Source organism: Mauremys reevesii, linkage group 1 (assembly GCF_016161935.1).
Source record: "Mauremys reevesii isolate NIE-2019 linkage group 1, ASM1616193v1, whole genome shotgun sequence".
Lineage (NCBI taxonomy): Eukaryota > Metazoa > Chordata > Testudines > Geoemydidae > Mauremys > Mauremys reevesii.
The window spans coordinates 169,174,835-169,187,152 of NC_052623.1; positions in this window are offsets into that span (position 1 = coordinate 169,174,835).

Consider the following 12,318-nt stretch of genomic DNA (forward strand, 5'->3'; position numbering starts at 1 on the left):
AATTGAGTTTCCACTATAAGCTTGATTTTAGCCCCTCTCTGAAATCCCCACAAGTAGTTATATCACACTCAAAGTTCATAGCAGTAAGTCTGGGTTCAAGATACAGGGTGGTTGTTTTTTTTAATCAGATTTAAAGTAAACTGGACATGAGGCTTCTGAATTACGGCACCCTTCAAATAGGGATGTTCATGAGAGTTTACTTGTTGTCAAGTGGTAGAAGAAAAGGAAGATAAAACCCAGTTTATTGGATTCTGCTAGCTGAAATCCAGTGCACAGTGCCAAAGATTATTTGATTACAATCAAATTTGAAAATGTAATAACTTTTTCAGTAGGAAAATTGCTGTGGGTCATTGGCTCTGACAAATTTAGGATGTCAAATAATGGCTGCAGAGCTGTTCTTTCATTTGTTTAACTAAAATTTAAAAGGAAGTCTAGCCCTTCTTAACTTTCAATATATAACGCAAGTCATTTAGGGAGGTTTACCAATGGGAGGAGAATTTTTTTCACCAAGACTGAAGTTAAGACAACCTGTTTGTAAATTAACCCACTTTAAAGGAAAGTAGTCTTCACAGTCTTGAGTGATGGAGTCCATGTTACTGGCAGGCACTCTTTATCAGAATCAAAATTGCATAACTTTCTAGCTTTAGAACAAAATGAGACACAAAATCAGGTTAATTGGATTACTCCACTCAATGGGAAATTGGTAAAGTATGACTCCCTTTTATGGTGTCTCCCCCTCTCCAGTTCCCTGCTAGCCTTAGTACTCTTCTCTTGCACAGCTTCCTAAAATGTTCATTTCCCCTGGCTCTGAATGGTTTTGTATGAGGTGTGTAGGGGAGGAGAGCAGCTGGGAAGGGATTGGAGGCACGGAGGATTCCAGCAGAGCGGAGGGAATATAAAAAGGAACATGGGGGCAGCAGAATAGGGGACATTCCACCAGTCTTGCAAACTTCAGGAGGTTCCCCCATCTTCACGATCCTTACAACCCCATCAGATCCTATTTCCTTCCCCCCACAAGTTTTAATATTTATTTAGACTGTGCATACTAAAAAAAATGGGCCTGTCTATATACTATAGGTGCCCTTGACATATTTTAAGAAATACAACAAAATTATTATCCAGCTGTAACTAAACTGCAGCAGTACAATTAAATCCAGTAGCAGCAAACCAACACAAAAGCTTACCCTCCCACCTCTGTCAATTCCCCACACTTACCATTTTCCATTCATTTCAAATGCCTGGGGAAAAGGATGAGTTTTGCAGCATATGCTGATCTTTATGTTGTTCAGGCTACTTCAGACAAGAGGAAATTAAATTCCTCTTCATCACTCAACATGCTTGGGAGCTTTATTAGGCCCAGAAATCCCTTACAAGCCTAAACAGGGGCACTGGGAGACTGACAAGATTGCACATGCTCATGTGTCTGATCATCCATTTTAGCTTGTTGGAGGCTAACTGGTCTCCTAAGACTTGCAGTAGTTGGGGGCTGCATCCCTCCAGGAATTATCCCAAAACCTGTGAGGTTGTGGAGGCATGCATCTTCTAGTTAATAATTTACAGATTACAAAGACAGAAAAGACTACTCACTTGTCAAATGGCTGCTGAACTTACTTGGGTGGAACCCTGTTTCAGTATGCACCACCTAAGGTCTCAAGGAGTAGGTTTCCCCTCATGCATGTCTATATATATATATTGGTAGGGGAAGCAGAAGTGGAAAGAAGAGCAGCAGAACATGGACCCTGGAACTGATGGGCAAGATCCCCTGGGAGGCTATTATGAGGGGGAAAGGAGTCCAGGAGAGCTGGCTGTATTTTAAAGAAGCCTTATTGAGGGGGCAGGAACAAACCATCCTGATGTGCAGAAAGAATAGCAAATATGGCAGCCGACCAGCTTGGCTTAACAGAGAAATCTTCAGTGAGTTTAAACACAAAAAGGAAGCTTACAAGAAGTGGAAACTTGGACAGATGACTAGGGAGGAGCATAAAAATATTGCTCGAGCATGTAGGGGTGTAATCAGGAAGGCCAAAGCACAGTTGGAGTTGCAGCTAGCAAGGGATGTGAAGGGTAACAAGAAGGGTTTCTACAGGTATGTTAGCAACAGGAAGAAGGTCAAGGAATGTGTGGGACCCTTACTGAATGGGGGAGACAACCTAGTGACAGATAATGTGGAAAAAGCTGAAGTACTAAATGCTTTTTTTGCTTCAGTCTTCAGACAGAGTCAGCTTTCTCACTGCTGCACTGGGCAGCACAGTATGTGGAGGAGGTGAGCAGCTGTCAGTGGTGAAAACAGGTTAAGGACTATTTAGAAAAGCTGGACATGCACAAATCCATGGGGCTGGATGTGATTGCAGAGCCATTGGCCATTATATTTGAAATCTCGTGGTGATCGGGGGAGGTCCCAGATGATTGGAAAAAGGCAAATATAGTGCCCACCTTTAAAAAAGGGAAGAAGGAGAATCCGGGAAATAACAGACCAGTCAGCCTCACCTCAGTCCCTGGAACAATCATGGAGCAGGTCCTCAAGGAATCCATTTTGAAGCACTTGGAAGAGAGAGAGATGATCAGGAATAATCAACATGGATTCACCAATGGCAAGTCATGCCGGACCAACCTGATTACTTTCTATGATGAGATAACTGGCTCTGTGGACATGGGGAAAGTGGTGGACGTGATGTATCTTGACTTTAGCAAAGCTTTTGATACGGTCTCCGACAGTATTTTTGCCAAGTTAAAAAAGTATGGATTGGATTAATTGGACTATAAGGTGGCTAGAAAGCTGGCTAGATCGTCAGGCTCAACGGGTAGTGATCAATGGCTCAATGTCTAGTTGGTAGCCAGTATCAAGCGGAGTGCCCCAGGGGTCAGTCCTGGGGCTGGTTTTGTTCAACATCTTCATTAAAGATCTGGATGATGGGATGGATTGCACCCTCAGCAAGTTGGTGGATAACACTAAGCTGGGGGGAGAGGTAGCTACGCTAGAGGGTAGGGATGGGGTCCAGAGTGATCTAGACAAATTGGAGGATTGGGCCAAAAGGAATCTGATGAGGTTCAACAACAACAAGTGCAGAGTCCTGCACTTTGGATGGAAGAATCCCATGCACTGCTACAGCCTGGGGACCGACTGGCTAAGCGGCAGTTCTGCAGAAAAGGACCTGGGGATTACAGTGGACAAGAAGCTGGATATGAGTCAACAGTGTGCCCTTGTTGCCAAGAAGGCTAATGGCATATTGGGCTGCATTAGTAGGAGCATTGCCAGCAGATCGAGGGAAGTGATTTTTGCGTCCAGTTTTGGGGCCCCCACTACAGAAAGGATGTGGACAAATTGGAGAGAGTCCAGTGGAGGGTAATGAAAATGATTAGGGGGGCTAGGGCATATGACTTATGAGAAGAGGCTGAGGGAACTAGGCTTATTTAATCTGCAAAAGAGAAGAGTGAGGGGGAGATTTGATAGCAGCATTCAACTACCTGAAGGGGGGTTCCAAAGAGGATGGTGCTCGGTTGTTCTCACTGGTGGCAGATGACAGAACAAGTTGCAATGGGGAAGATCTAGGATGATTATTAGGAAACACTATTTCACTAGGAGGGTGGTGAAACACTGGAATGGGTTATCTTGGGAGATGATGGAATCTTCATCCTTAGAGGCTTTTAAGGCCCAGCTTGACAAAGCCCTGGCTGGGATTATTTAGTTGGGGGTTGGTCCTTTGAGCAGGGGGTTTGACTAGATGACCTTGTGAGGTCTCTTCCAATCCTGATATTCTATGAATAAAAACATCAGAGACCAAATCAGCTAAAAGTTTTTTTGACCTCCAAAATCCCTATCCACTCAGCCAGCTCCTTGGCTTTGCAACATGTTCAGAAGTCAACAGATCTGAGATCTATTGCAGCAAGGGGGAAATGAATTCCAGGTTCAGTAACTCCCCACAAAAAGTCTGGCTACCAAGGCCCAAACATACAAATCTGGGAACTGTCAGCATAAGGTGTCTCACCTGATTGACTAGTTGCAATATGACACACAGAGAAGGGATTTTCCATATATTTCTACATTATCGTTTAAATATTTAATATTCCATTTTATATATAGGACCCTTCGTTTTCTGTTTTTATTTTATTTTATTTTTCCCTGGGAATTTATCAGTGTTTATTACCACAAAAACAGGTGAAAATCAGTGCAAAAAACTATTAGTAATTTTTCTGGGTAAATATCTGGGTTTATTTTGGTGGATGGAAAGACAGGAAAAAGGTATTTAGTAGATTAATGCCTTAATGAATGAAATTCAACGTAATTTGCTGAAGAACTAAAGCAGAACTCAAAACACAATGCCACCTCTGAGTTTAAGAAAACCAATATATTTCTAGTCCCCAAATAAATTGTTTTCATTTGAATAAACAGTTTATGGTTGTAAACTTAGAACTATTAGCCTATAAATATTTACATTTAATAATTGGGCCACACCATTTGCAGCGCATACCCTCAACTTCATCCTTTTCTCCTGTTTTTGTTTTTTTAAACTTTCAAATACTTCCTTGTGTTCTGAACCATATTCTGATACAGATTTTCATTTTCTTCCCATTTTACTGTGTCAAATCTTTAAACCGTTATCTTGAAATGTGTATGTGGTGGGTGTGAGATTCTGCAGTACCTTCAAACGCGCATACACTTCAGAGCTTGCGTGCTTGTATATCGTGTGCATCTTCTAGACTAATACATAGCCTTACTTCAGCTGGCAGCTTTGCAGATCCACACAGACTAATATATTATCGTAATACATATATGCAATTTATTGTATTTTTCTAATGAAACAAGTTATTTTTCATATATTTGAATTATACAAAAGCAGGGTGAAAATTGGAAAAAATTGAATAATACTTTTTGTAAAACTCATGAATTTTTCGGTAAAAAACAGTTTAAGCTGAAAACGAAGGGGCTTAAGTGTTTTCCCCAATGATAATATTATCAGGCTACATCAAAATGTTGATTGAGCTCATGTAGCTGGAACACAACATAGTGTTGTGCTACTTAATAGATTGTTAATGGTCTTTCTACTTTGACCATCAATCAATAGTTGTATTTTTAGAAATAATTCTTCAGACTCACATATAAAGTTTAATTGATGGAAGTTGTTTGTCTCAAGGAGACACTACATAGACCCTATGGTCTTTAAGTTTCAGAATTAAAAATATATTGTCTTTTAATTGTTTAAGAAAAACTAATTTGGAATTATTTTAATATATTCCAAGAATGCAGTAGGTTATAAAAGAGTTGCTAATCTCATTTCTTCAGATGAACATCTGTGACCTTTGATAACCCATTCACATAGATCATAAAAAGTCTTCATACTATAAACATAAAATACATACTTGGTGTTACTTGCAAGGGTATAATGCGGGAAAGCCAGAAGTTCAAAAGTTGTAGCCATATTTGATTCCTTAGTGCCAATAGGATCACAAGCCACAATGGTTTGGGAATATTCATGTTCCATAGTGTCAGTTATTCCATGAGATTGTCGTTTTTTCCTTTTTTTGATGGTTTTAACCTGAAGTACGTTTTCTAAACATTCAGATAATTGAATTCGTAAATGAATAATTCACCATCATTGCAAATAGATCTATTTTTTTCCTTTTTTCTAACAATATTTTAGATATATGCAATGTACTGGAGGGGGATTGAAATGATCTTTGTTTGTGTTTTTGAGTCAGAAAACACATGAATTGCAGTCCCATTACAGTTGCTGTTTTTAAAGTATTGTAATTGGAGAGTTCTATAAAGTTTTAAGCACAATGTACCATGTATCCCAAAGAATGTTATAACCCAAAGGCAATGCCAGGGAGTACGGCTCTACTCTAAAATAATTCCTCAAAGGGATTGGCTGTGCTTCATAGTTTAAAAGGAACTTTTTTTAGTTTTATTGTCAAAACTGCATTGAGATCAATGTCCCTGGCGAGATGTTTCACAAATGTTTTGGATCAGTCTTAATGGATGCCTGAAAATAGCCAAATGCCTCCATTATTACAAAGAGGATTTTCATCTTAGATGTTCTTTTGAATAGTTTGTGCTGTTAGTTTCCAGGCCTATAAATAACTGAAGTCATTGTTGGCTTATAGCCATTTCACTAATTTCTATGATACTGTGAAAGTATAACAGAGGAAGAGGCAACAGCACAAAAAAATCAAAATGTGAATAACTGTACAGTAAAATGGTGTCTGCCCACTACACATTACTGCATTTAAACTCAAGAAGATTGTACAACTACTTTGGCTGCTTATGATGGCAGTTTTTCATTAGCATTGTTAGGTTCTTTTTTTCCAAGAACACTCCTTAGTACGCTTGGCAAACTTAGCAAGTCGAAGCAGCTCTGCTATGGTTCCATGTCTCCTTGAGAGTTGTCACTTCAGTGGAACCCCGACAGAGACCGTTTAATTACCATTGTAGGCTAGGAGCACTCTAAATGATGCCTTTGATTCTGTTGTTTACAATATATTATAATTTATTTATTTTTTTAAGAAAAAGCAAACAGTCATTGAGCTTATGGAATAAAAGTGTGAATGATTTGGGGGTGGGGCTAAAGGGTTACTGTCAACTTGCAATCTAATGATGTTTTTAAAATGAGTTCAGGCCATATACTTGCCTTTGCATCCCCTTGCTCATTTTTATGCTTTTACAAGCACATTTTCTCTTTTGTTGTGTCAGTGTGTCTGATCTTTCCCTGTTGCTGTGTGCAAAACCCACAAAAACAACAGGGGAAATTGACAGTTGGCACAATGGAAGGCTACACCGCAGTCAGCCTTGGTAAAAATAAATCTAATCCAAATTGTTCATTAAAATAAATTAGGTTTATTTTTTTGGTTTAGCTGCTTTTTCTAACCACTCTCCCTCTCAGATAGTTGTTTAATTGTGGGTTTGCTTAGTGACCTAACGGAACTATATTCTGCACTGCCATTTGGGAGACCTGGATTTGATTATTTCCAGTCTCTTGCTCCCTGAGCCAGCAGGAACTGGAAGCATGCAAAGATGATGAATTCAGCCCCTAAGGAGAGGGGTTCTAGTGAGCAATGGCTCTACTACTGAGTGGGGCTGACAAGCTCTCCAGGGAGCCCTGACAAGTTCTACTTGCCCAGAAAATTGTGGAGATGATGCTAGGCCATGAAGGTTGGTAAGAAATGAGCAGATCTTCAGGATCCTTACAAGGACATGAGGGACTCGAAGAATCAAAACACGGGAGTTTTATCTGCTTTGTTTTACACACAGGATTTCAGGATCAGTTTAACTTGCCACTCTATTGACTGACAGATAATTGCCGTTAGTTCAGTCAGAAACTGGGTGAAAACAAAGGGTCTGAGTCTCATCTCATACTAGTTTATAGTGATGTAACTCCATTGACTTCAGTGAAACTATTTCTGACTTAAGTGTAAGTGAGAAGAGAATTGGGCACAAAGTCTCTGAGCGTGCACCTCCGGGAAATATTTTCAGAAGTTGTAAATAGCAATATGTCTCTCTCTGGGATCGCCAAGAGTAGAAATGAAGACTTGTATTCCTAAAGCTCCTGCTTCCTGTCCCCATCAGGATACTGCAGGACATCATAAATGGGCTAAAACATAATAAAAAAAACCCTTTCCTCAGTAAAGTTAAACAAAATTAGTTTGTGGGGAGGGTTCCTGTGTTTTTACCAGAAAACACCTAACTGTTTCTTTCAAGGATTTGACCTGTTCTCATGTTGTAGTGAAACAAGTACATACTGTGCAGCAGTTTAAATGTTTTGGACTTAGAGGAAGTATATAGCAAAAATAGGAAATTTGGCACTTCCTTAAAAAACAGTAGCAGTTATTTTTTTATATATATATATTCCAAAGATCGTGAGAGAGATTTTCAATAGAGGGTGAGTAATAAAAGCCAAGTATAATTATGTATTAAAAAATTTCTAGTTGCAACATTTTTGTGGGGTTTATGAGTTTTCTTCAATCAACACAAAAATGCTACTCGTTACTAGTTTTGAGTCTTTTGTAGGGCATTGTCTCTTCTGATAAGTGGTTTGGTACCTCAGTGTGTCATGCTGGATTGGTATGGAAACATAACCCATACCATTTAAGAATTAATCCAACAGTTTTTCCATACTGCAGTGATCACTTCTGCTTTTGGTACCCTCCGCTTTCCTGTCTTTCCCTCAGCACCACTTTGCCTCCCATTCAGAGCAAGAACTGCTACTTCTTCATTTATCAATTCTGAATAGAGTTAGTGCTGATTTTGTGAGGGCAGGAAAAAACACAGGGTAAGGGGAACGCCTTACAGACCTCAGCTGACCTGAGGCATGTTTATTTTCTTCTCCAGAATGCTCTGCTTGTCTCAGTAGGAACTGCAAAAAAAAAAAAAAAAAAAAAAATGGGTGAAACGGATAGAACTTAAAGCTTTCAAAAATTGCAGCGGTGATTAATTAAAATCTCTCCATCTTGGAGAGTGAATGATTTAGGTTTATCTTCATCATGAGTGTATCATAGCTTTGAGGGGCCATCACTTACTGTCAAGTTTAAAAAAAATACTTAACAGAAGTCTTTGGTGGTGACTAACAAACACCGTGTCAGTTTCTCCCTACTCTCTGGGATTTTAATAAATTCTATATAACCTTTGTTCTGTAATAGGAATTGTTTACAGATATTTGCTATTGCATTTGATCTTAACCCATAGCTTTGTGGGGTAGTGTGAATGTCAACTTGAATTCTTAGGATCTAATTCTTTCCTGTTTCATAATCTGTACAAGCCTACTGGAGTCACGGGGATTGCATGGGCCGTAACTCAAATCAGAATTTGGCTCGTAGTCTATAAGGAGTTGAATATTCTGCCATTCTCTCTGCGCTTGATCTCAATGTTTTTATCCTTAGGGGAATTCCTTCTTTCCTAAGGATTAAGGAGGAGTTGCCAGGAGCTCTGTGCTGAGGGGTTGGAGGGTGGCTGATGCCAAGAGTCTGGCCCAGATCAGGACTTGCTTAGAATGAATCCCAACCCACATTTCCTCCTCCACTATGAAGCCTTCTTTCCTCTGAATTTGCTTCTGGTACAAGCTAGCTCACACTCACTGTCCCTCCCGACCCTTTCCGCCCAGGCTGGGAAACTAGCAGTGGGGTGGAGTGCACAAAGTCAAACAGAGCAGAACAGAATCAGCACATTCTTGGTGGGTTGTGTGTACCTTTAAAAAAACAAAACAGAAAAACTGTATGGGCTGCCATACTTAACTGAAATCAAGCTAGTGTGAATGAACCATTTTGCATGTGCTAGAATATTTCAGATATTCATGAGTGTACAGGTATTAAGATCAAATAGCCAGAGGTGTGCAGAGCAGAAGGTGCAATCATTCACATACACCTGTGGTTGTTACAACTGAACATATGTGCATTCATTTCTTGTAGCCACAGATATGTGCATCAGAAGGTGCAGCCATTCTGATACACACACCTGTGGTAGGTGTGTGCGTGAGGATGCTAGTATAATCAAATATAATCAGCAGTGGTTGCTGGCATGGTTAGTTAATACCCTTTATTTTAATTAGGTTTTTGGGGTGTCCCTCTCATAGGGCAAAACAGGTCACTGTAAACGGGGTCATGGATACTGGGACAGTAGCAGACCTTGGCTCCTAGGGTTCTGTGCATGGCAAAGAACACTGACCCCAGCTCTTGTAAGGGTTATGTAGAGTTTTAATGGTTTAACTTTAGGCTGCTAATATTTGCACAGTCTCAAAAAAAAAAAAATTCTTTGCTCCTGGGTTAGAATTTCAGCTTTATGGCAGTTGTGCTATTGAAGCCCACAGTGTTTGATGTGGAAAGCCAGCAGACATGTGACTGTTTACAAAGAACCTTAGAGCTCAATCCAAAATCACTATAGGCAGTGGGCAGATTCCCACTGACATCAATGAGCTTTGGAGGAGGGCCTGCGAGAGCCCTAGAAAATCTCTGCTACAAGACGTCTGCTTCACAAATGTTGCAAAATTGTTTTCATTGTGTGGTTGAACTGATCACTTCCAAGCTTGTCTGTGCTCAGCCATGTGACCAGGGGCAGCTCTAGACATTTCGCCGCCCCAAGCACGGCGGCACGCTGCGAGGAGCGCTCTGCCGGTCGCCGGTCCCACGGCTCCGGTGGACCTCCCGCAGACGTGCCTGTGGATGCTCCACCGAAGCCGCGCGGGACCAGCAGACCCTCCACAGGCACGTCTGCGGGAGGTCCACCGGAGCCACCTGCTGCCCTTCCAGGGACCAGCAGAGCGCCCCCCCGCAGCATGCCGCCCTAAGCACGCGCTTGGCGTGCTGGGGTCTGGAGCCGCCCCTGCATGTGACTATGAGAGAGGTTACACAAGGTTTCTGTGTTTGGTTTTTAAGCTTAACAATGTTTATACTGAAGTCAGGTCAGTTGAATGGTTTCTAAACCTGTTTTCATTCCCTACCTCCCAGGCACATACATTTTTATGCTTTCTCAAGTGCTTCAGGTTCTCACTTGAGAATAAGGAAAAGCTCTAAACTATTTTAATGCTGCACCGCACCTTCTGTATTGTCTTCTTCATGACACCTTTCAAGCAGCAGTGCGCAGCTTGGCTGATCACAATAGAGTCTTGCAAAACCTCTGTAGTGCAGCCTTCATGATTTTGGCTTCAGTGTCAGACAACTGTTGTACACGCACCAGCTGAGCGGATTTTGATGAAAGGCCTGGGTTTCAAAAGGATTCATTTTCAACCTCTTTCAAGCCTGGCACAGGGATTTCTGATCATTAACTTTGGGTTCCTGGGTGGTCTAGTTATTTCAAAGGAGCAAATTATTAATTTAAAACAGATCCATGCAAACTTGGAACAAAACCTTCCAGCTAACTTAATATTTCATGTTTGTTGTAATTGAATGCAATGTTTTCAAATGCAAATGTCATTCACATAGACAGGCATGTAATATAAACCTAATATGTAATGCCTTCAAAACACACACAGTCAGCCAACTAACTTGCAAGCTCTCCTTTGTAATATTTTCTTCTTATGCAGCTCCACTGAGTAGCAGCATGGAGTGTACGGCTGAGACTTCATCTTGTTATTAACTCCCGGCGATCCCTCCTGTAGTGATACTAGTGACCTATGCCACACAGGTTAATTGTGTCTCTGCCTTTAGCCTGCAAACAAAGTAGATCTTGGCTATATTTCTACTTATTGTTTCAGCTTATGTATCCCTCTGCTAGCTAACAAGAGTCAGTCACTTTTTCACATTGCTCCTGCAATGGTAAAAGAGAATAGGAATGGTACTGAAAGTGGTTCTCTCAGTACAGACCGTTTTATGTTTAATTATCCTACACGGGTATTCGCTATAAAAATTGTAAGTAATTTGTTATAGCATCTCTTACACTTGTTCCTCATTTATTTTCAGTTTCTTACACCAAATTTTGTTTTCAGTATGAGCTGTAACATCAATGAAACTGAAAGGATCTGCTCACTGCATCTTAGTTCTACCAAAAACGCTCAGGAAAAAGCAATGAACTCAAAGCTGATTAATTTTCTCCTGTTGTGATGCTAAACAACAACCAGTACAGTACTGGGAAGCAAATGAGAGACTCACTGAAACTTCACCCAATCTACTGGCTGTGAAGCTTTAGGTTTTAAATAAAAATGAAATAGCAAGTTGAACTCAAATTATAAGAAGAAAGGGAAACTTCCCTCAAGCAGGAGTGAGTCATGGTTTCCAATCTTATGCAAAAAAAACCCTCCCCTTCTACACCAGGCAATCCTGATTTTTCCTTCTCTCATCATCACTTGTCACACCGACTTAATACAAATGTATCCCTCTAATGTTTTATTTAAATACACTTAAATACCTGTCTGTAAGAACATTTTCAGGGTGCCGCTCTACAGAGACAGCGGTGGATTGTGGAACAGCTGCCGTTTCCAATCCATAGAAGTGCTTTTACCCAGTTGGGGCCTTTGGATGTTATCATAATTTAAATATTTACAACTGATCTAAGAATCTGATATGGCCCCTGCCACCGTCAGAGCTGAGCCACCTCACATCCTCCCTCTGAGAGTGGGAAGTGCTATTATCCTCATATTGTTGATGGTAACCTGGGGTACAAAGAGAAAGAACTTGTCCATGTCACACAGGTAGCTTACCTTACCCGGCAACTTGCAACATACATTGATTGGTTTTGGCTAAACTTTGAGCAGTAATTGATACCATTAACTACATTGAGAGTAACACCTGAAAGGGCCCAAACTCTCATATTCCTCCTTGGGAAGAATGTGTGAATTGAAAACTCAACCTCCTTATCACAAATTCTGGTGGAAATAGGTCTGCTAAATCCATTAGGAG